Source organism: Protopterus annectens, chromosome 3.part1, assembly GCF_019279795.1.
Source record: "Protopterus annectens isolate FY-2018-M chromosome 3.part1, PAN1.0, whole genome shotgun sequence".
Lineage (NCBI taxonomy): Eukaryota > Metazoa > Chordata > Ceratodontiformes > Protopteridae > Protopterus > Protopterus annectens.
In genome coordinates this window covers 784863653-784885923 of record NC_056732.1, presented here as the reverse complement: position 1 = coordinate 784885923, position 22271 = coordinate 784863653, and positions in this window count along the sequence as shown.

The following is a 22271-nucleotide window of genomic DNA, read 5'->3' as shown; positions in this document are numbered from 1 at the left end:
TTCACTATCCAGTCATCTGGGTTACTATTGTGGGTGGCCAGTGCTGTGCAATGCTTGCCATGTATGTGCTCTATAGTCCATGACATGGATGGTGTCTGGGATGTGCACACGTCCCACGTACATGTTTTGTGACATGTGGATGTGTACCTGGGGTGTCTGGGGCATGTTGTGTACACATATTGTTATCATCAGATGTGCCATTCCTGGTCTGCTGTGGTGGGAACTGCCAATGGACACCAGGTTGACCCTGCACCTACATTGACAGCATGATACAGGTATTCCCTGGTGTCAGTGGCATCTGTCCATACCGGACATGTGTATAAGGCATGGTATGCCCTTTGTGGGTTACATTTGCTGGCACTACAGTTGTTGCAGGCGTCCAGTGGGGAACATAGTGAAGGAGCATTGTATGCAATTATGTGCCTATTGTAGTGATGGGACATGGTGCCATGCCCTCAGTACTCCGCTGCAATCACACCATGGTTACTATCTGTGGGCAATATGCAGGGAACTACCAACATAGTGGTTGTTACCTAGCCGAGTGTGTTTGTGTATGAGACATGGGTAGAGAGTGTACTCTGGGTAATACAAGGGTTGCCTAAATTGTTTGCCAGGTCTTGATGTCACATGTAGGGGTATGGACTGTCAACCCCAGTCTCTCTGCTGTTTGACATCTGTTATCCTTGTATGGTGGACACTGTGACATATAATAGGCCCACCATATAAGAAATTTTCAAACCCACTCCACAATGAGTCCAGTTGTTACACACTCACGGCCACCTCCACACAAGATACGAATGACAAACACACACACACACACACATACACACACACACACACATGCACACACACAGACACCAAGTCTCACCATTGCCATGTCTGGGATTGGAACACCCAACTAACTAGTATATCATACAACACCATTACATAGTTATAGGATGTGCCATGGACATTACTGGACTACTCCTTCCCCAAGGTGTATTTCAAAGTGAATGACATCAGCAGGCTTGGCAAAGAAGGGCAATGGAGGTTGTAGTGACTGTGAAAGGCCTCAAAAGCATTGTTGCCAACACAGACAAACAAACACACATACAAACATCAACACTTGCCATGTCTGTGAATAGAACTCATACCTAACTAGTTCATCACACTACACCATTACGCAGTTATAGGACACACCACAGAAATTACTGGACTACTTTTTCCCCAAAGATGTATTTCAAAGTGAATAACATCAGCAGGCTTGGCAAAGAAGGCCAATAAAGGCTGTAGAGACTGTGAATGGCCTCAAAAGCATTGCTTCCTACACAGACAAACACACAAACATCCATACTTGCCACATCTGGAAATAGAACTCCTACCTAACTAGTTTATCACACTACAGCATTACGCAGTTATAGGATGTGCCATGGAGATTACTGGGCTACTCCTTCCCAAAAGGTGTATTTCAAAGTGAATGACATCAGCAGGCTTGCCAAAGAAGGGCAATGGAGGCTGTAGTGACTGTGAATGGCCTGAAATGCATTGGTCCCAAAACAGACAAGCATAGTCACACACACACACACACACACACACACACACACACACACACACACACACACACACACACACACACACACACACACACACACAGTTGGCATGTCTGGGATTAGAACTTCTACCTAACTATAGTGCTGAGGGATACCAGAGGCAAATGTCTACGGTGATTGACATTTGCACATCATGCAGTTTTAGCCAATTGGATGTGTGCTGTGTGGGACAGGCCTCATGATGGGAGGCTCTTTGTCACTGTCAGTCTCTTCCACACATCTATGTCTGTGTAATTGTGGCCTATTATAGTGTGTTGTCCTTGGATATATGTATGTATTCCTATCCAGTGTGTGTGTGTGCAAATCATGACTGGTGTGTAATGAGGTGTGTATGCACTAACATCTGTGACTTTCAGATCTGTATGGTCCACTGTCATTGCCAGACATGGGCTTCATATGACCTTTCAGTATTTTGTTGTCTGATATGGCCTTCATTTCTCTAAGTGTAGGAGCATGCCCAATATGACCTTCTCGACTGAATGTGTGAATCCATTCCAGGTAGATTGTACTCTAGTGCAGGCTTTTGTGTTATATACCTACAGCTAGCAAACTGTTTCTGTAGGATATCTGTAGATCGGTTGACAATATGGGGTCAAAATGGGCAAAGAATAGTGGGTTACTGTAGGTAATTGTGTCTGTGCTGCTTCTGCTACATGGTCTTGGTGTTAGCAGAAATATTCAGGCATATGTACTGTTACACACTGTGATGTTTTATGTCATCAAGTACTGTCATGTATACATATTTGTTTGCAGTGATGTCCTGGGGAACACAGGGTGAATACAGCTTTGTCCAGTGTTGTGGTCAGCATTCTACATATTCTTGCACAATCATGCCATTCTGGAGGGTAAGCTACAAACACTTGCTGCTGGCTCTGTGTAAATGGTTCAGCATCTTGGTACAGTGGTGGCAGAAAATCCCATGCTTGTACATCTATTGACATGACAGTACGGCCATATCCTGCTGTGGCCATACCTCACAGCTGTACAGATTCACACAGGTTACCCAGAAGTAGGGGTCATAATTCTGGATATTACCCCTTCACATTGTGGTTTACGAGCAGGTTTGTAGCCACCCATTCTTGTGTTTGCAGCCAGGGATAGTATGTGCACATGGCTGAATTTCAGACTTCACACATTCCATGCCGCTCATGCTCCCATCCCTCCCTCTATTATTCTATCCTCTTCCATACATTATGCAAACATTATCTGATATGTTCTCTATAGTTATCACCTCATCCCAGCAGTAATTTGGTGTTGGTCCACAGTTCATGCAGTAGGACATGGTGGACATGTTACTGTGATTTGTCCACATGGCCTTGCATTTGGGTTCTGTGGAATGTGTTATGTTGTTAATTGAGAGTCCATGACATAACATACATTGGCAATACGGGTGAGACAGTACTTTGGCAGGGGACTGAAGGCCATTTGGTAGTGATGCAGGTCAGCTGTAGCAGGCCATTGAATTCTGTCACTCCTACAGTCCTAGACTGCAATACACTATATTCCCCTCAGGTGACAAGGTAGGTGTGCAAGGTGTTCATGCCAATACTTTCTGTCAGTATCGATCCAGTGGTGTGGATGCTGGCAGGGTGCTGCTTACAGCTAGGGACACACCTGCATGGGACACCTGCTCTGCATGCTGCATTCTTTCACTATTTCCATACACAGGTGGGGGTCTTATTGTACTCATTCCCAACAGCAGGGATTAGACTGGAGAGGTACCTGTGGGTGGTGGTGGGGTGAGGTGGGTGCATGTGTGCTATGGACACTACTTGCATCTGACTCACAGATATGCATGGGGCATTCCACTTATGCTGGTTTGTGCAGGGACATCAGCTGTTTCTCAATACTTCATTCCTATGACCTGTGTGGTCTGCCAGTGTTTGGCCAGATGACATTGGTATTCCCTACTACAAGCCCAAATAATGTGCTGCAAACCTGTATGTACAATTCAAAGGGTGTGTCCATTTGACAGTTACATATTATACACTATCTGTCTGGGGTACTTCCCCCTGTGTACTGCTTGTATATCTGGGGTGACATTCATGCCATGTCCGTCTTTCAGATGGTGACTCATATTACTTCCAAATATTTACTATGGCTTACTGCTGGAATGTGTTTTGCTGGGAAGCATTGTGTTTGGCACTGCAGTTGTGAGAATTTGGCCCTGTCATCGGCAGTACTGGGCAATGGCCACCAGGACAAACCTCACCATGCATACATACTGACCACTCTCACACAATATACAACACACACCAACCTAACATACACAAACCTGCATATTGTACACATGCTACAATCTATCCTGCTACCTAGGCCAGCTCAGGTAATCTGTGCTCCACTGTTATTATACCTACACATACATGTTACTACATTTCTACATAGGATTGGGGTGGCACACCTGACTGTTACTACATTTCTACATAGCATTGGGGGGCACACCTGACTGTTACTACATGTCTACATGGGATTGGGGGGAGGGTGCACACCTGACTGTTACTACATTTCTACATAGGATTGGGGGGGCACAGCTGACACTTGCACACATTTGCTATGACTGTAGTGGTATTTCAGGTACTCCATTTCATTCTGTACTCTAACCTATCATGCTGATTAGAGGCATATCAGTGTATTACAGGTCTTAGGTTTGATTGACCTACATTTCAGTTTCTGACTTCTTACCCTTCAGAACTAACATCCCACTGCCTAACCTGTTGTAGTCTGTCTGTGTAGTTCTAGGGGGGTGTTCTCCATAGCCATCAATCAGAGGCCTTAGCACAGCCTTTGTGTTTATCTACACCTGTCCTGCTGGCTGAGACTGTTGTTGGGTATGTGAGCCTCCCTGACTGACCTGTGTGTGTGACTGTCCTATGGACAGACATGTGGCCCAGCACATTTTCTGCAGTGAGGTTTTTCACCTTGTCTGGTACTGGCTACTATGGTGACACCAGTATTTGTTACAGATCTCATGCTGCCACTATAGGTGTCTATTATCTGCTGGCATCCCATTCAACCACCTGATTCCCTTGCATGCTCACATCCATATCATAGATACAAGTAATAACACATACTACTCCATTTGGCAATTGGTAGGGAGAGGGACTTACCTTGTGGCTATGCCAGTACTGAGGATGGTGCTGGAGGGCTGACTATGTCAGATGCACATAGTACACTCCCTATACATGGTTAAGCACAGGTAGTGTCATGTTTGGAATCCCTTTTACTGCATGTGCGAGTCAGAGAGAGGTGTCATTCCCTGGGTCCCTACCGTGTCAGTGTATGTGCTATGTGTTGCCTCTTTGCCAAGGCCTGGGCATACTGGGCATGCCTCCTTCTGCCTACTGGTGCAGGCTCAGGTTGTTCCTCCTCCATGTCACTCTGTGCCTGTGCAGGCCTTGGCAATGGTGGGGTCCTGTGTGGCCCTGCCCCATGCTGTTCCTGCTGCAGCTGTTTCCGCAGGATCATATTGTGTAGCATGGCACATACAATGACAATTTGAGTACATGTAGCTGGTATGTACTGCAAGGCTCCACCGGATGTGTCCAGGCACTGGAACTGTGATTTGAGTATCCCAAACACACGCTCTATTATGATTCTGGTCTGTGCGTGTGCCTCATTATGGAGTTCTTGTTTGGGTGTGTGTGTGCATTTCTGATGGGTCTCATCAGCCACGGCTACAGTGCATAACCAGCATCCCCCACTAGGTGACCATAAGGGATGTCCCCAATGGCAAATCTCGGGGACAGCTGCATCAGATGCCAGATGTGAGAGTTGTGATAGCTTCCAGGGCAGCCAGCACACACATTCATTATAATGCCCTGGGCATCTCACACGAACTGACATTTGATGGAGGGGAAGCCCTTGCGGTTGATGTAGACCCTACCCCGCTCACCAGGTGCTGCTTTGATGCATATGTGCGTGCAGTCTATAGCACCCACTACCTCAAGGTATTATGCTATTTGCTGGAAGAGATGCATATTGCTGGCCAATGCCTCAAGGGAGTTGGGGAAATATATGCGCTCACCGGCATGTGCTGACATGGCATCCAGGAAATGATGGAGTACCCCAGATGCTGATGCCTGTGAGATCCTCATGATATCCCCAGTTAGCCTTTGGAAGGTACTTGTGGCTAGTAGTCTTAGGCCTACACATACCTTTGTATCTACTGGGATAGGTTCCCCTCTGTTAGTTCTGTGTGTGAGGTGTGGCCGGCACAGTTCAACAATTTGCTGTAGGTTGTCCCTGTCCACCATATAGTGCTCCACTATCTCCAGCTCATGTAGCCCCTTGTAGGTTACCTTGGGTATGTACACTCTTCTCCTTCTCCTCACTGTGGGTTGGTCATCAGCATTCTCATCCTCACCACCCTCAACCTTTTCCACATGTTGATGTATGATAGCTGCTGCAGCCTCTATCATTTTGTTGCTTTTGTTTGTTAACATTTCCCTGCTTGTGTACACCGGTGGTGTAGAGTGTGTGGGAAAAAACAGAGGGAAAGGTATTTGCATAGTTTATAGTGGTGTGCTGGGCTGCTACCTGTGTAATTGGCTGATTCTGATACATTTCATCTGCGAGCTATGCTAGCGCTCCTAGATTACCTTCCTACTGCAGTTTTCCCTTCCCATTGCCTTCCTGTTTAAGCCCAGGGGCGCACCGCCCAAACACAGTGCTCAAATATGCACGGAGCTGCTATTTCCTGGTTTACTTTTTTTTTCATTTAAAACATGGTGCACGGTGCGCACACCCATTTAGGCAATGTAAAGAGTGCGGGGACCAGTCACAGACACACACCCTTGCTTAGCTCTGCTAAGCTAAGGGCAAACCCGAGCCACAGGGCTCCAATAAGCTTACAGTATGCCTGACACACACCTCTATGATGTCAGCTAACTCTTAGGCTTGCACCATGGTAGTCCTGCACTTACACTGTTGGGTGCTGGCTACCACTGAGGGGAAATCTGGGATTCAGTATCATTCCCCTCATTTGCATAGGATTATCTGCTAATGCATAGTTACATGTCCCACACTGAGCCTTCCTCCTTAGCAACCACTATTCACTGGATATGTTGTCTTCTGCCTGCCACTGAATATAATGGCTAAATAGTGATTTTGGATACAATGCTTATTCAGGTTTTTTTTTTTTCGGCACGATCCCATTTGCGTACCACTGCCCTATACTTAAATGGGCCTATATCAGAACATCGAAGTTTTAAAACTTCGAATGTTCAAATATCGACCCCTATTCAGTGAACGCTAAAAATAGCGAAGCTGCAGAACACCAAATTTTTTCCTAGGGAAAGAATTTGGTTGGCCGGTTCTGTTGCTTCACTATTTTCAGCACTGTGGTGGAAAGTTATGGGTCAGGTTCAGGTAAGTGTGCGAATGTGTGGACGTTAGGGTTAGGAGCGGGTTAAGTGAGTTAGGATTAGGGCGCGGGTCAGGTGAGTGTGCGATAGTGACAGACTTTGGGGTTGGGGTGGGTTAAGTGAGTTAGGGTTAGGGTGTGGGTTAGGTGAGTGTGGGATAGTGATGGACCTTAGGGTTAGGGTTTGGGTTAAGGTAAGTGGATAGATAGTAGTATATGTACAGTTTAGTGTAGGGTTAGATGTAGGATTTTAATATGTGTGCGGATTTGCTGTTTTTTTGGTGTGCTTGTGTTGTGTGTATGTGTTTCAGAATAGCAAATTTTTTCCATGGGAAAAAATTTGCTGTTCTGAATGTGCAATACTTTGTGGTTTAGATATTTTAGGTTCGATGTAATAGCGTTCTCTATTTTCATCTTTCGATAGCGTGATATAAACGCGCTTAAACAGTTGAAATCGGCTAAAAAAACTCAAAGTTATTTTTATTTGCCAACTGCTTTCTATGCCAATGGCCATATATTTCGCCTTTGGCATGCTTTACACATACTATACACCCTTTATTTGGAGCTGTCATAGCTCTGTTTTGTAGTTTGCAGAAAAGTACTCGGTTACTAACCGAGTACATTTCTGCACACTATACTGTTCCTGCACGGCTGGCTGACAGCTTCCTGGATCGCAAATTCACCCTATTTGCATGGTTTTTACCTGCAAATGGAGTAATTTGCATATACAGGAGCTGTGTCCATGCAGGAATAGTGCAGGAGTGCTCGTGCATGTCCCTGGAGCTTATTCCTGGATCGCACGGTGGGCATATTGCCTCCAGCAGCTCCTGCACTATTCCTGCATGCCATGCAGAGCTTGCTGAATCCGGGGGTCAGACTTAAACAGAATATGCAAACTCCACATGCAGTGACAACCAGTCACTCCCTTAGTACACTAACAAAGTTATTTTATTTATTTTTTATTTTATATTTGTTTACCGGGAAAGTCCAACTGCATTTTCAGGGGAGGCCCGGGGAGAAAAGCTCCATTACAAAATATTTTAAGCAGCAAAGAAATATAGTTATGTACAGTTAAAAGGTGTGCTACATAGAAGTATTTTTTATAAGAGAAGAAATATTATCATATACAGTACAAGCAAAGATTGGGTTGTTGTACATTAAAACTTATTAGACATAGAAGGCTCAGGTGTAAAAAGTAATAACAAAAAGTAGGAACATTTTTCAGTTGATTGCTGAGCATGAAATAACAAAAAATAGGGAAGAACAAGGTAGAGTGAATAATAATAAAGTCACAGTGTGATTCTGAGTACAACTGCAGTTTAGTCTTGTAACTCAGTAGGAAAAGCACTTGAAGATAAGTGCTGGATGTGAGAGAAGTAGGTAAAGTGGGGATTAATATAGTATATTAGTATTATAGAAGTATAGCAATAAGTGAGAGAGGGAATAGTTTTTCAGAGGTAGAAGGGGTGAAGGTATGATAGAATCATCAAGGCCTAGTGCAAGAGCAGAGCCATTTGTTGATGGGGTGTTCATTTAGTAGTAGTTTAAACTTGGAAGTGTTGGAGTTGTTGATTATTGTTTGACATATGAAATTCCAATACTTAGTGTTATAAAAGGATTGCAATCTGCCTCAGTGTACTATGAATTCTTGATGATTTTTAGTGAACCCAATAACACATTTATGTAATATCCATTTGCAAGGAGATTTGCTAGTCACATCCAGCATTTTCCACACCAGCAATGCTCACATTACTGCTATTCATGAATAAAGCCCCTTTCTCCTCTTGAATGTTTGTAGACCACATTCTCTGGCAATTGTCTAGCTATGTTTTTAACAGGTACTCCACCTCTATGCTGTGGTAACATAATTCTTCCTTGATAACCCTGTCCAGTATATAAATTGCTGAAATCTCTTAACTGCTGCCAAATATGACTAAATTACTGTTTGCTCAAGACTGTTCTTGTTGCCATTTTTCCATATAATACGAATGATAACTTTTCCTTCTTAATGAGCATTTGGGACTAGTCTACTAAACCTGTGGAATTGCAAACATGACTGGGCATCAACAAATAATTTCATTAAATTTAGCAGGTGCATATTCCCTTTTGACTGAAATGTCATATTGCAGTGTATTTAGGACTTACTACTTGATCATGTGACCTGTCCTATGTCATTTGCTCTCCCAAGTGTCAGTATGGAAGCCATCGTCTTACTGTTGTCATGAAACTCTGCTGTGTTTTTGTTAAATCTTCCACAACACCACTGCTTTCAAAATGGCTGACAGTATCAGAACAGTGATGTTTTTCGATATCCCAGTATAGCCAACTTTTAAGACCCAGAGCTAGCAACTAATCTGCCTTTGAAGAAAAGTCTTTTAATTCAGCTGCATCTGTATCCATGTGGAAGGTCTTACTACCTAGCTGATCAGAGTGCCCAAATGAAACTCCATTAGATATCTCAGAAATTTTTGACATACTTTTAGGAAGTACCTGTGTCATCAAATTATGCCAAGTCAAAAGCTCTGCCATTCCTGCTTGACAATGTGTCACATAGCCCCTTAGTGAATTGCCTCCTTACAAACTTACCTGTGCATCTATCCCTCACCTCTGTAGAATTTTGCAGAATGTCCATATTTTTTCCTCATATGTTTGGTTTATTCCTCATAAAATGTATTATTTTCTGGCAAATCATTGAGGATTAAAGTCACTAAATTGTGACAGGCATTTGAGTTTCAGACTACATATCCTACAGAAGATGCATGCTATTGAAATACCTGTTATTCTAGCAACCTTCTAAGTTTATAACAGCAACATTTTAAATCTGCTTCTGATTTTGGGCCTTTGTACCCTCATTAGTTTTAGCTTTGTCCAGAATTCTTGCACTAAAAAGTTGAGGGGTATGCCCCTGCATCCAAATACTACCAAAACTAAAAGAGGTAGATACAAACTTGAATCATGATTCTATGATATCAATACATATTTACAATATCATCATATATTCTCTATCCTTGGCAACCTGCCCCAGTATTTGACCATATACCTATGGCCTTGAATGGCAGAACTTTGGGCACATCTCCCAAAGACCTTAGCAGACAGGTAAACTGTCCTTGTTCCTACAAAAGTAGATGGCAGGGGAACCAATAATGTGTGCTTGTTTTATAAACTCCTCCCTTTGCTATAAACATAAAGGTTAGCTAACCCCAGAAACAGGAAAGGTAACTAACTGGTAGAGGATTTCTTATAACTCAGGTAGGATTCTGTACTACATACACACAAACACGCACACACACGCACACACACACACACACACACACACATATATATATATATATATATATATATATATATATATATATATATATATATATATAGATACATATATATATATATATATATATATATATATATATATATATATATATATGCACATGCAGATATATATATATATGTATCTATATATATATATATATATATATATATATATATATATATATATATATATATGTGTGTGTGTGTGTGTGTGTGTGTGTGTGTGTGTCTAGTATGTAAACCAACTTCATGGACTTACAAGTTTTACAAAAACATGTACAGACCCATGCTACTGGCCTCATATGGACAGTATTACTGTACGTTTTATGGCAGTCTAGACTGGCTTCCTCTTGAAGGTGTATGAGACAATCTGATGTGAATGTTAGTCCAAAAAATCTTCCATCTTTCTCACCACAAAAAATGCATTTTTAGAGAGCAAACAGAAGAATCTGACAGACTATTGTTATTTATTTATTTTATTTGCTAAGTGAATAAGTGGGCTCATTCATGTATCCTTTTTAGCCACAACCGTTGACACAAGTGCAAAGGTAAATACAATAGACATACATAAACACATACATACATTGACAAACACACACACACACACACACACACACACACACACACACACACACACACACACACACACACACACACACACACACACACACATATAACATGCACACACACACACACACACACACACACACACACACACACACACACACAAGCATCCATATATATGGTTTCCTTATATTTCACTGAATACATGGTTTGCTAACAGGTTGGTGAGGTGTAACTGCCTGGCAATTTCACAGGTCGTTTCACAGGTCACTGTGTTCTGCTCTAGTCAACTTTTATTTAATCAGCTAGAGTACTGTAGCAGTGATTTCTATGTGTTCATTTATGCAACTGTGAATGTAAATACGTCAGAAACTGTAGGAGCAAATCCCCTCAACACAGAAACAATTTAGTTTTTACTCATTTGTGGAACATCACTAGGTTGTTTTGGAACCCAAATCATTGTAAAAACACAGCTGCTGGACACAGCACATATCTGTTCCAAAAAGCAAAAAACTTTAATCATTTGATCCAGTTGTTTACTTTGTGAAACTGAAGTGGGTTTTATTGGAATTATTCCAAGGCTCAAATAGATGTGTTTTTGTGATGGCCTGAGACTGATGATAGATTTTTCAGATGGATTGTGGTCGATGAATGATATGCCAATAAGTTTATTAATTGATTACTTGATTATACTGGCCATATTTATATACATATTTCACACACACACACACACACACACACACACACACACACACACACACATATATATATATATATATATATATATATATATATAAAAAATTACATTCCTTTACATCGCCAATGAACTTTTCTCGATATAAAATGCATTGTGAAACTTCATCATTGATCTCCTTCATCAAAACAAAAAACAACAAAATAAGATAATCGAAAAAGAAACAAATATATCAAATTTGCAATCACCTTAAAGAACCAGAAACTTTGCTTCTATGAGTGGGTCTTCCCACACCCCGAGAAATTAAATATACTAACTCTGCAGTCGCACAACCATGGAGAAAGAGGATAACTCCTGAAATTATATTATAATTGAACTGATGCAGTTCAACAGTAATATAATTCAACCACTGCAACCACCAATCAAATTTACAAAAAATTGTGGCATGTAATCAATGTCTGCTGCAAATAAATCGACTGCAACCTCATAACCTCATCTATATATATATATATATATATATATATATATATATATATATATATATATATATGCGTGTGTGTGTGTGTGTGTGTGTGTGTGTGTGTGTGTGTGTTTAGCTAGCTTCAGATAAACAAGTCTATGTGAGTGAGTGTGTGTGTGTGTGTGTGTGTGTGTGTGTGTGTGTGTGTGTGTGTGTGTGTGTGTGTGTGTGTGTGTGTGTGTGTGTGTGTGTGTGTGTGTGTGTGTGTGTGTGTGTGTGTGTGTGTATATGACCAGGTTATTTTCTGGTTTTGACCTGCAAATTTTTGCTCAAAGGTTTTTTTTTAGACCCATCAGGAATGGTTTGAAAAAAAATTGTTTAACAATGTAGCATAAAAGAAGAGCCAAGTGTTATACTGACAGTTGTAACTCTTAGTGAGGTGCTTCTGTGTGGCATTATCTCACAGGCATATGTTCATAAAACAGTATGTCCCAAAACGTTTATAATTCCACCACACAAAATGATGCAGTGACTGTATAACATCATCATATTTTTCATTATTGCTATAGTACAGTCCATCCTGGTATGCACTTTTATCAGACAATGCTAATACTGCAATTGTACCTGGGGCATTAAATGACTTTTTTCTTGAAGCCGCAGTAAGCTAATTCATTTACAGTTATTCCTGCTACCACTTCTCTGATGCTTTGTTAAACATTTCCATAACATATGCTATTTATTTCATCTTGATCTAGGATCTGTTTGAAATTAGCATGACACAGTAACCATGTCCTGTTCTCAGCCTTTTCATTATATATTTCAAACTACGTTAACTCTTTACAGGACTACCCTTAGTACTTTCTGTCGCAATTTACTTTTTATTATTTTTTTTTTTTTTTAGTTGATTATTAATGTTAATCAGTATTATCATAATTACATTTTTGACAATTTAAGCAACTTGTTTCAAAATGAATGTCTAAACAAACATTATCAACTGTATGAATTATGTATTATTACTATTAATACTAGCTGTGTTTCCGCTAGTCGTTTGTATTCTTCCCCATGTAAGATCGGTATGATGAATTTGAAAGTGCAATTCTGTAAGAAAGCAGTACCCGAAATTCATATTTTATGATATATCTGGGATAATTATATAATACTGTTGTCCATGAAAATCAAATATTCAGTCTTTTACAAAACTAAATGTTTGCCTTAGCTGAAGCTTATGTTTTGCATGTGTTTACTTCATAAGTTGTCTTTGTTAATTACTCAAGTCTAGGATTTTCCATCTGTAGACTTATAAATTACATCCCTTGTTTTCATCATGACATATAAAATATGCTTCCTTTCTAAAATGAATTTAAGCATGTGTATGTTGCCAATTCTGGGAATCTGTTTTAATCGGACTTAAATGAGATTTTTCCATTGTTTTCAAAATGCTTCCAATGGTATTTGTGCCTTTCTTCATATAATGTTACAATCGCATGCACATCTCAAATGCCAATGTTCCTTGAAAGTTTTCTGTAACATGTTTACTCTGCATGGCAAACAAATGTTATATTTTCTTATAATTTATCATTTGCCAGGTTCCCTTTGGTATATGCAAAATTATGCACGTACAAACTAGGACTGTTATGTTTTAATAAAGAATCATTAACAGTACATGAAGCATACTTACAGAGCTGTCTTTTTGATGCCAAGGGGCCCCATGCATAATAGTAGCAACTCCACTATATTCATCCTTCAGAAGGAAGTCTTCCAGTCCCCCCATTATCAGAAACAGTATTTAGATATTATTTTGTTAATATGATTAAAGTTTCTTTCAGGGTTTTTGTTAACCTGTTTAAAGTCCATGTTCACAGGGTGTACGTAGAATCTGAGGGAATCAAACCAACAGCCCATCAGTCAGGAGAGCTCCAGCAGGTAAAACGGAGCCAAGTAGTGCTAAAATAATCAAAAAAGAATGAAAGACAGGGTGATATTGAACAAGAACTGAGAATGCTGAGTTCAGATTGATATATTAAGAACAGACAAATATCCAGTTCTGAATGGCACAAAGAGTATAAAACCTGTATGGAAACTGGCTACGCTAATTGGATAAATAGACATATGACCTGATGTGTTAGTAATATTAATGAAGAAGCGTATAAATACGATCAGTCTACATACTCTGGATAGAAACTTGAAAAAGTGATCTGCAAAAGCTTGTTGTTTTTACTTTTAATAAAGTTTTGCCTCTGTGGTTCCTCAGATGTTTTTTCTTTCCTTCTTTTTGGAATCAAACCAAGCACAAAATTAGGCATGTCTTTTGCTGATAGGCTTAACTCTACATGTTGTACTACCATTAACACGTAGGTGTTCTGACAGTAGCATGCAAATTAATCTGTCTGAGAGCTGTGAAGACAGTGTCAGCAAACTATGATAATGGAGGCAGATTCTGACATCACTACCATCAGTTTAGTTGGGATTCACAAAGATTCATTGCATGGCAGTGCATAGCCAGAATACACCATGGTGTAATGCGGACATGAATAACTAAGTAGGGAACAGGTCACAGGAGTAGGCAGCTGGCTATGCTTTAGAACAACATACGGAGCAGTAATGAAAAGACCACAGCTGTAGCAACCTTAACTGGTGCACTGGGCAGCTCTAGAATGACATGCCTAAACCAAAGTAGAGTACAAAAGCAAAAAAAAAATTTATTCAGTTTATTCAAGGCTAAGGACAAAAAAAAAAAAGAAGTGAAAAGAAAAAGGTCTTCTGGGAATGAGAGCAAAACAAAAATCATCTGCCTGTCTCAAAGAGACCATTACCTCCTAGATACAGTTACAGTACCAGGCAGCCAGTGACATGCACACATTCATTTAATCCATTCATTTTAGCAGCTGTGGCTGTTCAAAAGCATGAATGCAAACAAACCAGTACTACATTTCTGTCTGACCAGCATTGCCAATGTCACTCCCACACAGCTTAAGCCACCCTTCACCCACCGTAGCTACATGTCCAGAAGAATTGCAACCCCAGTTAAATGGTGCAGGAGAATGCTACATAATAAGACAAGGCACTGGCCTGACTGCATTGTAAAGCTCCTGAGAACATGTACCTAGCTCATAGCAAGCAGCAGGATTCATACCTACTAGCAAATACTGTTGATAGGCACTGAATTCCAGCAACATATGTTAAATAAATGTATCTAGCGCCCAACAAGCTGGACACCTTATTTATTCTACGATTTCTAGGCTCCCGTTCATTTTGAACACATCCATATTTATGTGGTAATAGAAATATGGTTTTACTGCAATTGCAGTACTCTGGGTGAGTATCAGTATTTGTCGGAGACCTTATTATCTGCAGACAGATTCAGCTGTCTCCACACAGTTTCCTTGCCAATCTTAAGCAGAACTCATTAAAGTCCAAATCACTCTAAATAAAATCAATTATTACTTCATAAACTGCTACAGGTCATCTCCCCATGTTCCCTGATGACCATTAAAAATTTCCATGCATACTAGATGAATTGCCCATAAATAACAATACTTTTATGATGGGGATATCTATATATTCAGCTATTAAATATAAAACACACAGCACTGATACTACATTTGCCCAATTTTTTCTTGAGCTAACAAATGCAAATTCCCCTGTAACAAAAAGTTAACTTACCCACCAGGGTATTAATATTCCAGAACTTAGCATAACAAAAAAGCACCTTATGTACCTCACCTGTTGCATCTACGTCCCTGGTCAAATCTGATCTGAATGATCAAACATTTCCTTAGCAGGCACTTCTTTGTTCAAGGACCTAAACAAGCAAATCTTTTAAAACTCTGTGATGAACTTACAAATTCCACTGCAATACCTCTTCCCTACCCCCTACTCACCACCATACAGTTGCAGGTGCCAGCCATAACTCAGAGTTTCACTCTGTTTATTAAGATCTATAGACCCAGATAAGCTAACTCTACAGTAAATGAAACAAAATACTAAATGCCTACAAAAAATTGCAATGTATCCCTCAAATTACTTCATCATGAAAATCAGTGAAAAGCTAAAATTATCATTAGGAAAGTCATGGCCAAATTGAAGCTAAAAATTAGTAGCAGTAGTCAAGGATAACTGCGCATTGTTGTAACTTTCAATGTCAATACCCACTTCGGTCCAAATTATATTGCCATAATACAGGCAAATCAATTTAGTACTAATTTCACACCAGCTACATTCATACAAATTCTTCAGACCACAGAGACCCACTCCCTCAAAGGATTACCATGGATCAAGTTATAACTGTCTTCTCCAAAACCAACAATTCCACATCAGGGGTCCCAATAAAAGTTTTGGCTGCCTAATCACCACTTACAGATATGACCTATTAGAGCCTCTCCTACACATTTTCAACCCAAGACTCTCCACTGGTCTGTTTCTGAAGTGTAAAAATGGCTATTATGCCCTTACACAAAACTGGTTCTACCACAGTCCCATTAAATTAACTTATATAATTTATAAAGCCATTGAAGACACCATGTCAGATTTTATACACTTAGGTAGTGAAAATGTTATTGTTTTAGACCTTCACTAGTTATACATTCTCAAGAGTAATGCATACCTTCTCACCATAGGAATCTTCTTCAAAGGGATTGCAAAAGCTGTTTGACGGCCGTTAACATAGTATACCTTGAGCTGGCTAAAGCCATTGATTTGATTCCCCATGTTGGTATATAAATTCAAAGACCTAAACATATATGTTTATATTGTGAGGCAGATAGTAAACTGTTTGCTAGACAGAACACACACTTACAATAGTTGGAGTTGAATCAGAAAGGAAAAAGGTGTCCAGTAGTGTCCATGAAGACTCTGTGCTGGAACCCCTCCTATTCGGTATCTACTTCTCTGATCTTCAATAAAATGACCCAGACTTATGGCTAACAAAATGTTCTGAGAATTGCAAGCTAGTTGTTGTTCACTCAAGTTCTAATGCCACTTCACTACAGTTTTGTCCAAACCCTGAAACTAAATGCTGAAACATTTATTGCTATTAAGTTTGGAAAACAAATATATTCCAGGACCTATGGCATAGAAGGCACCTCTGTCCAGACTCATTCAGTTATCAGGCATCTTGGTACCTCCATTGATGATTTTCTGTTCTTGGGGCACAAAGTTGCAGGAGGAGACAGAAAATCTTTCTCTTTTGTCCATCTAATCTCTAAAGACATTTTGTTCATTTCAAAAGATGGTCTTATCCCTCAGTATTCATTCCTTACCGCACAACTCGAAAGTTATAAAATAAAACAACCAAGAACAGTCCACAAAACAAAACGAAATTACTCCACTCCAGTTCCTGAAAATGTAGGGCGTCCTCACAGCACGACAATGCAGGCAGTTAGGTGTACTTAAAACTCCTTTATTCACACTTAAAACACGTTAAGCGCTTTCATCACGCAGTGACTTCATCAGAACAACTTCAACAGTATAATACACATCCTTATATATCCATTAAATGTCGCATGACACAAATTGCACACACCTCCTAACCTAATGACCACCTAATTAAACACTTAACGTGTTTTAAGTGTGAATAAAGGAGTTTTAAGTACACCTAACTGCCTGCATTGTCGTGCTGTGAGGACGCCCTACATTTTCAGGAACACAACTCGAAAGTTCAAAGAGCTTCCTAAGAAAAAGATCACAGGGCTTGAAAGCCTTTAACTGCCAAAATAAACTTGAATATCCACCCTATAATCTGTGTCTAACAGATTCCACTGGATGATGTATATTTAGCATTTAAGGCCTTCAGGAACCCTACCCTCCATGATACTACACAGTCAAAAACTAAAACTTCCACAAATACCCATAATAAGTATGTAATGTTTCACCAATAGATAAACAGGACATACTGGTATGATAGCATCATCTCTCAGTGCAATCCCCATCTCTGAAATAAAATACTTATTCATATTAAACAGAGTGAAATTATTTAAAGAAGCATTCGTATCTGGATGGGTAGCCAACCACATAATGTCCTAGGCCAATCTTGTGTCACCTTTCTGAAGGTAGAATGTACCATATGGGGGTGGGTGCTTCCAAGGCTTCAAAGGTCTTTGGACTGATTTCCCTTTCAGATCCAATGAAAGAAGTGGAAAAAGGTAAGAGGGAATATAGTAAATAAAGATACATAGAGAAGGAAAACACAAAGGGAAATTCAGTAGGGGAGTTAGGGCAAAATGTTTTTGTAGAGTAGGTCTCTTAGTATAACTATATATATATATATATATATATATATATATATGTTTGTGTGTGTGTGTGTGTGTGTGTGTGTGTGTGTGTGTGTGTGTGTGTGTGTGTGTGTGTGTGTGTGTGTGTATATATGTATATATATATATATATATATATATATATATATATATATATATATATATATATATATATATATATATATATATATATACTTTTATATATATATATATATATATATATATATATATATATATGTGTGTGTGTGCGTATAATATATATATATATATATGTATATGTGTGTATGTGCCATTCATTTCATCTAACCACAAATCACTGAAAAAAATCATGAATAACACATTTCATCAAAAATACAATCTGTTGAATCGGGTTTCTTAGACAACTTCATATAGAGTAAATATATGTTTTTTTGGAGTAGGTCCATCATTCAAAAATAAAAAATATAGGGTCTACCTCGACCCACCAAAATTATGTTTCTCCAAAACGTAATTTCGAAACCCCATTATTCCGAAAGTGCATTTATCTGAAAATTCACTTTCATGGAAAACCGAGTCAGCGAAAAGCAACCCATCTTGTTGCTGTAGATTGCAGCACAGTGGGGATAAGGGAATATTCCCTTTTCCCCACTTAGTGCGATCTCAGAGTCAGAATACAAAAGTAGCGTGTCCGCCTGTATAAATGTGTTTAGTGTTGTCATGTTTTTTTTTTTTTTTTTATTTTATTTTTGTTGACTTAATTTTTCAGTTTTGGAAACATTTTTGGAAAAATGGGGTCACGAAATTACATTTTGGAGAGAAAGCGAGAAAGAAAGGATGGAATGGAAAGGGAAAAGCAAAACATGGAGAGGAATGTTGGGGGGAGGGTAGACATGTGGGGGCAGACAAACACAAACAAACATGAAACAGCAGAGATAAGCAGAGGCAGCCTGGACTACAAGAGGAGGAAAATATGGAATGCACACAAAAAAACAAACATAGGGAAGATATATGGCTGATAACTACGGTGATGTACAGGCAGCTTAACAGCTAATAACCAGTTCAGAGAGATATTACTGTGATCTGGTAGCTGGAGGTCCTGGCAATGTGCTGTCAGTTGTATGGGCCTCATCATGCTCTGAGAGTACAGTGGCAAGGGACAACCGGCTGAACATAAAATTCACTTCAGGATGCCAATATGCAGTGGTACAGAATGTCAATGCTGAGCAGGAGCAGACAACTGGGGCAGGCTACCTGCCTGGGATAGGCCAGAAGTAGCTTCCTGGCAAAACACTCCCACCCCACTCAATCAGCCACATTCTCAGCCTGGGTACCTATGGATGATAGCTGAGTGTTCCATTGTGGCCTACAGAAGTGACACCCAAATGGAAGGATACTATTACTGAGGATATTCTGTATATGATACAAACAATATTAGAATAGATGAAGAGGTAAGGATCCCATGTACTCTTCTGCACCAAACTTTTTACTGCCTCCTGTGGTAGGCAGCAGCATTCTCCTTTCACGCTGCCCAAGCTGAAAGTCAAAACAGACATGCCGCCCCTCACTTACAGGCATGGGTAACATGTAGATAACAGTGCAAGCATACATCTGCATATATCTGCAATGATACAAAAGCCTGAAATGGTACTCACAGCTTTTGAAATCAGCTACACTACCACATGTTCATTCAATAAAACAAAAGCCTTGGCGAGCATCTACAGCCAGTAAAAGTAGTTGTACTACCACATATATATGCAATTAAGGAGAAGCCTGGGATAATTCCCATTGGCAGAGATAATACTCAAACAACTATGTGTGACTTAATGCTGACCACATCCCCACACCTGCACAGGTAAGGGCTCTACCTCAGAAAATAATGCATTGTTGTACAATAAAAGCAGCCGACAAGAGCATCCATGCTACACATGCACACCTCCACATCAGCATCCAAATCTGCAATCCTGCAATATCTTTCAGTGGAACATAACATTATTAGGAGTTCTGTTCTGAAAGACAGGACACAGTTTACAAAAACAGTAAGAAACAGTGCAAACAGCAAACACTATACCATGAGGAGCATTCTTACCTCACCTCTGCTTCCTATACCTAAAGGTCTTCAAGGCTAGTGATTCCATAGGTCATGGTACTAATGCCTGCATTGCTCACTGGTTCAAGGGATGCTGATGGTCCTGGTCAGCTGCTCTGCCAGGTTTTATCAGGCATCCACCTTATGAGATTTATCTACATAGAATCCCAGTAACCATTACCCTGAACTGGATGTACATAATCTTTTGTTACCTCTGCATACCAGGCAACTGTTGTCTGTGGGGGATATAAGCATCAGTACCCATTAACATGAATTTACAGCCAAACAAAATGTCAAGCTGTGATTAACACTTCAAACATGACTTTGTTTCTATCACACTTTAATGTGATGGGGGATATCATCCATCCTGCTTGTACTAGTCAGAATGCATATCATGCTAGTAGCATGGAATAGAAAATATGTGTTATATCACTGACACACTTCAGTGAAACAGAAATATAATAACATAGGTAGATTCTAGTCTCATTACTATATAACCAGTGCAGATTAGCACTTATTTGCTACTTTTGCAATCAAAATGCCATCACAGATGCCAAAACATGCAACAAGACAGCAGCACTAGCAGTAATTCAGCAGAATGCAACCCCTTCTAAAAGCATAGTAGAAGCATTTCCATAGCACAGACACAAGAGGTAGTATTTATATCAAATCACTGAGTTTGCAAGAACAGTCCTACTGAGTATAATGGTTGATCGCAGCTTCTGCCAACATATATAGAGGGTTTAACTGGTGTGTGTGTGTGTGTGTGTGTGTGTGTGTGTGTGTGTGTGTGTGTGTGTGTGTGTGTGTGTGTGTGCACATGCGCACTCCACAGGAGCAGAAGGCATAGGTCAGACAACTTCTAACAAGCTGAAAATGATGTCCATAAACAAGCATTAAGGACCCATGGACAGTTGGAGAGGAGGGATGTTCATCAGACTGTGTGGGACTACATGTATGATTCAGGCCAATGACATCAATGTAGCGGGTAGGAGGAATCGCATGACATAACAATATCAGAAGTATTTTAATGACCTTAAAAGGCAGGCTTTGAAAAATGCATAGTGCATTGCAGCACAGATGTCAACAACTGGAATGGGGCACCTTCCAATGCAAGCAATGCCATGTGGCATTCTTAGCATCCATGCATGGCAAGCACAGCCCATAGTACCAGACTGCTAGACAGCAGTGCTCCCAAATAAAAATACTAAAAAACAAAAGAGTGTTTTTTTCTTATATTCTTTATGTTTTTATTTTTTCCTGTTAAAATCTGGTCACTTTGCCATTTTGTGATGCATGCACACAGTTCCACTATCTATAAAGATAAAACATTAGCTGAATGGAATAGGCTATTTTTGAATCAGTCCAGCTTTTATGCTCATGCATTCATAGCAAATAATTGCCGTTTTGGGGGCAAAAGAACAACATTTCAGTAAAGGCAGTTTTGGTTGCTAAATGTAGCAATGAGCAGCCTTTCTAATTGGCTTAATCTGCATCAGGTGACTGGTTTCTGGAGCAGCCTGAGTCAGAAAAAAGAACTGCTCTGCACTGATTCTGGTGTGTGTGCTAGAGATTTATTATTATTATTATTATTATTATTATTATTATTATTATTATTATTGTTATTGTTGTTGTTGTTGCTGTTATTATTTTTTTTTCATAAAATAGTACTCTGGATTATGACTTGAAGTGCCACTGTTTGCCAATCTCTAAGAAGCTATGCAATAGTATTATTTATTTAAGTGTGTGTGTACGTGTGCATGTGTCATTCTGAGGAGGGTTGCAATGTGTTACACTATATGCATCTGACAGCGCCAATCTTAGATTTATCAGTATGGCTAATATAACTGTTGCTATTATGTATCTATTAAATCATTTAGTCACAATCATCTCTAGTATATGTAGTCAATTAAGTGACTTTAGTTGCTGAGAATATCTGTGTAGGGGGTGTAGTAGATTGTTCTATATGTATCTGACAGC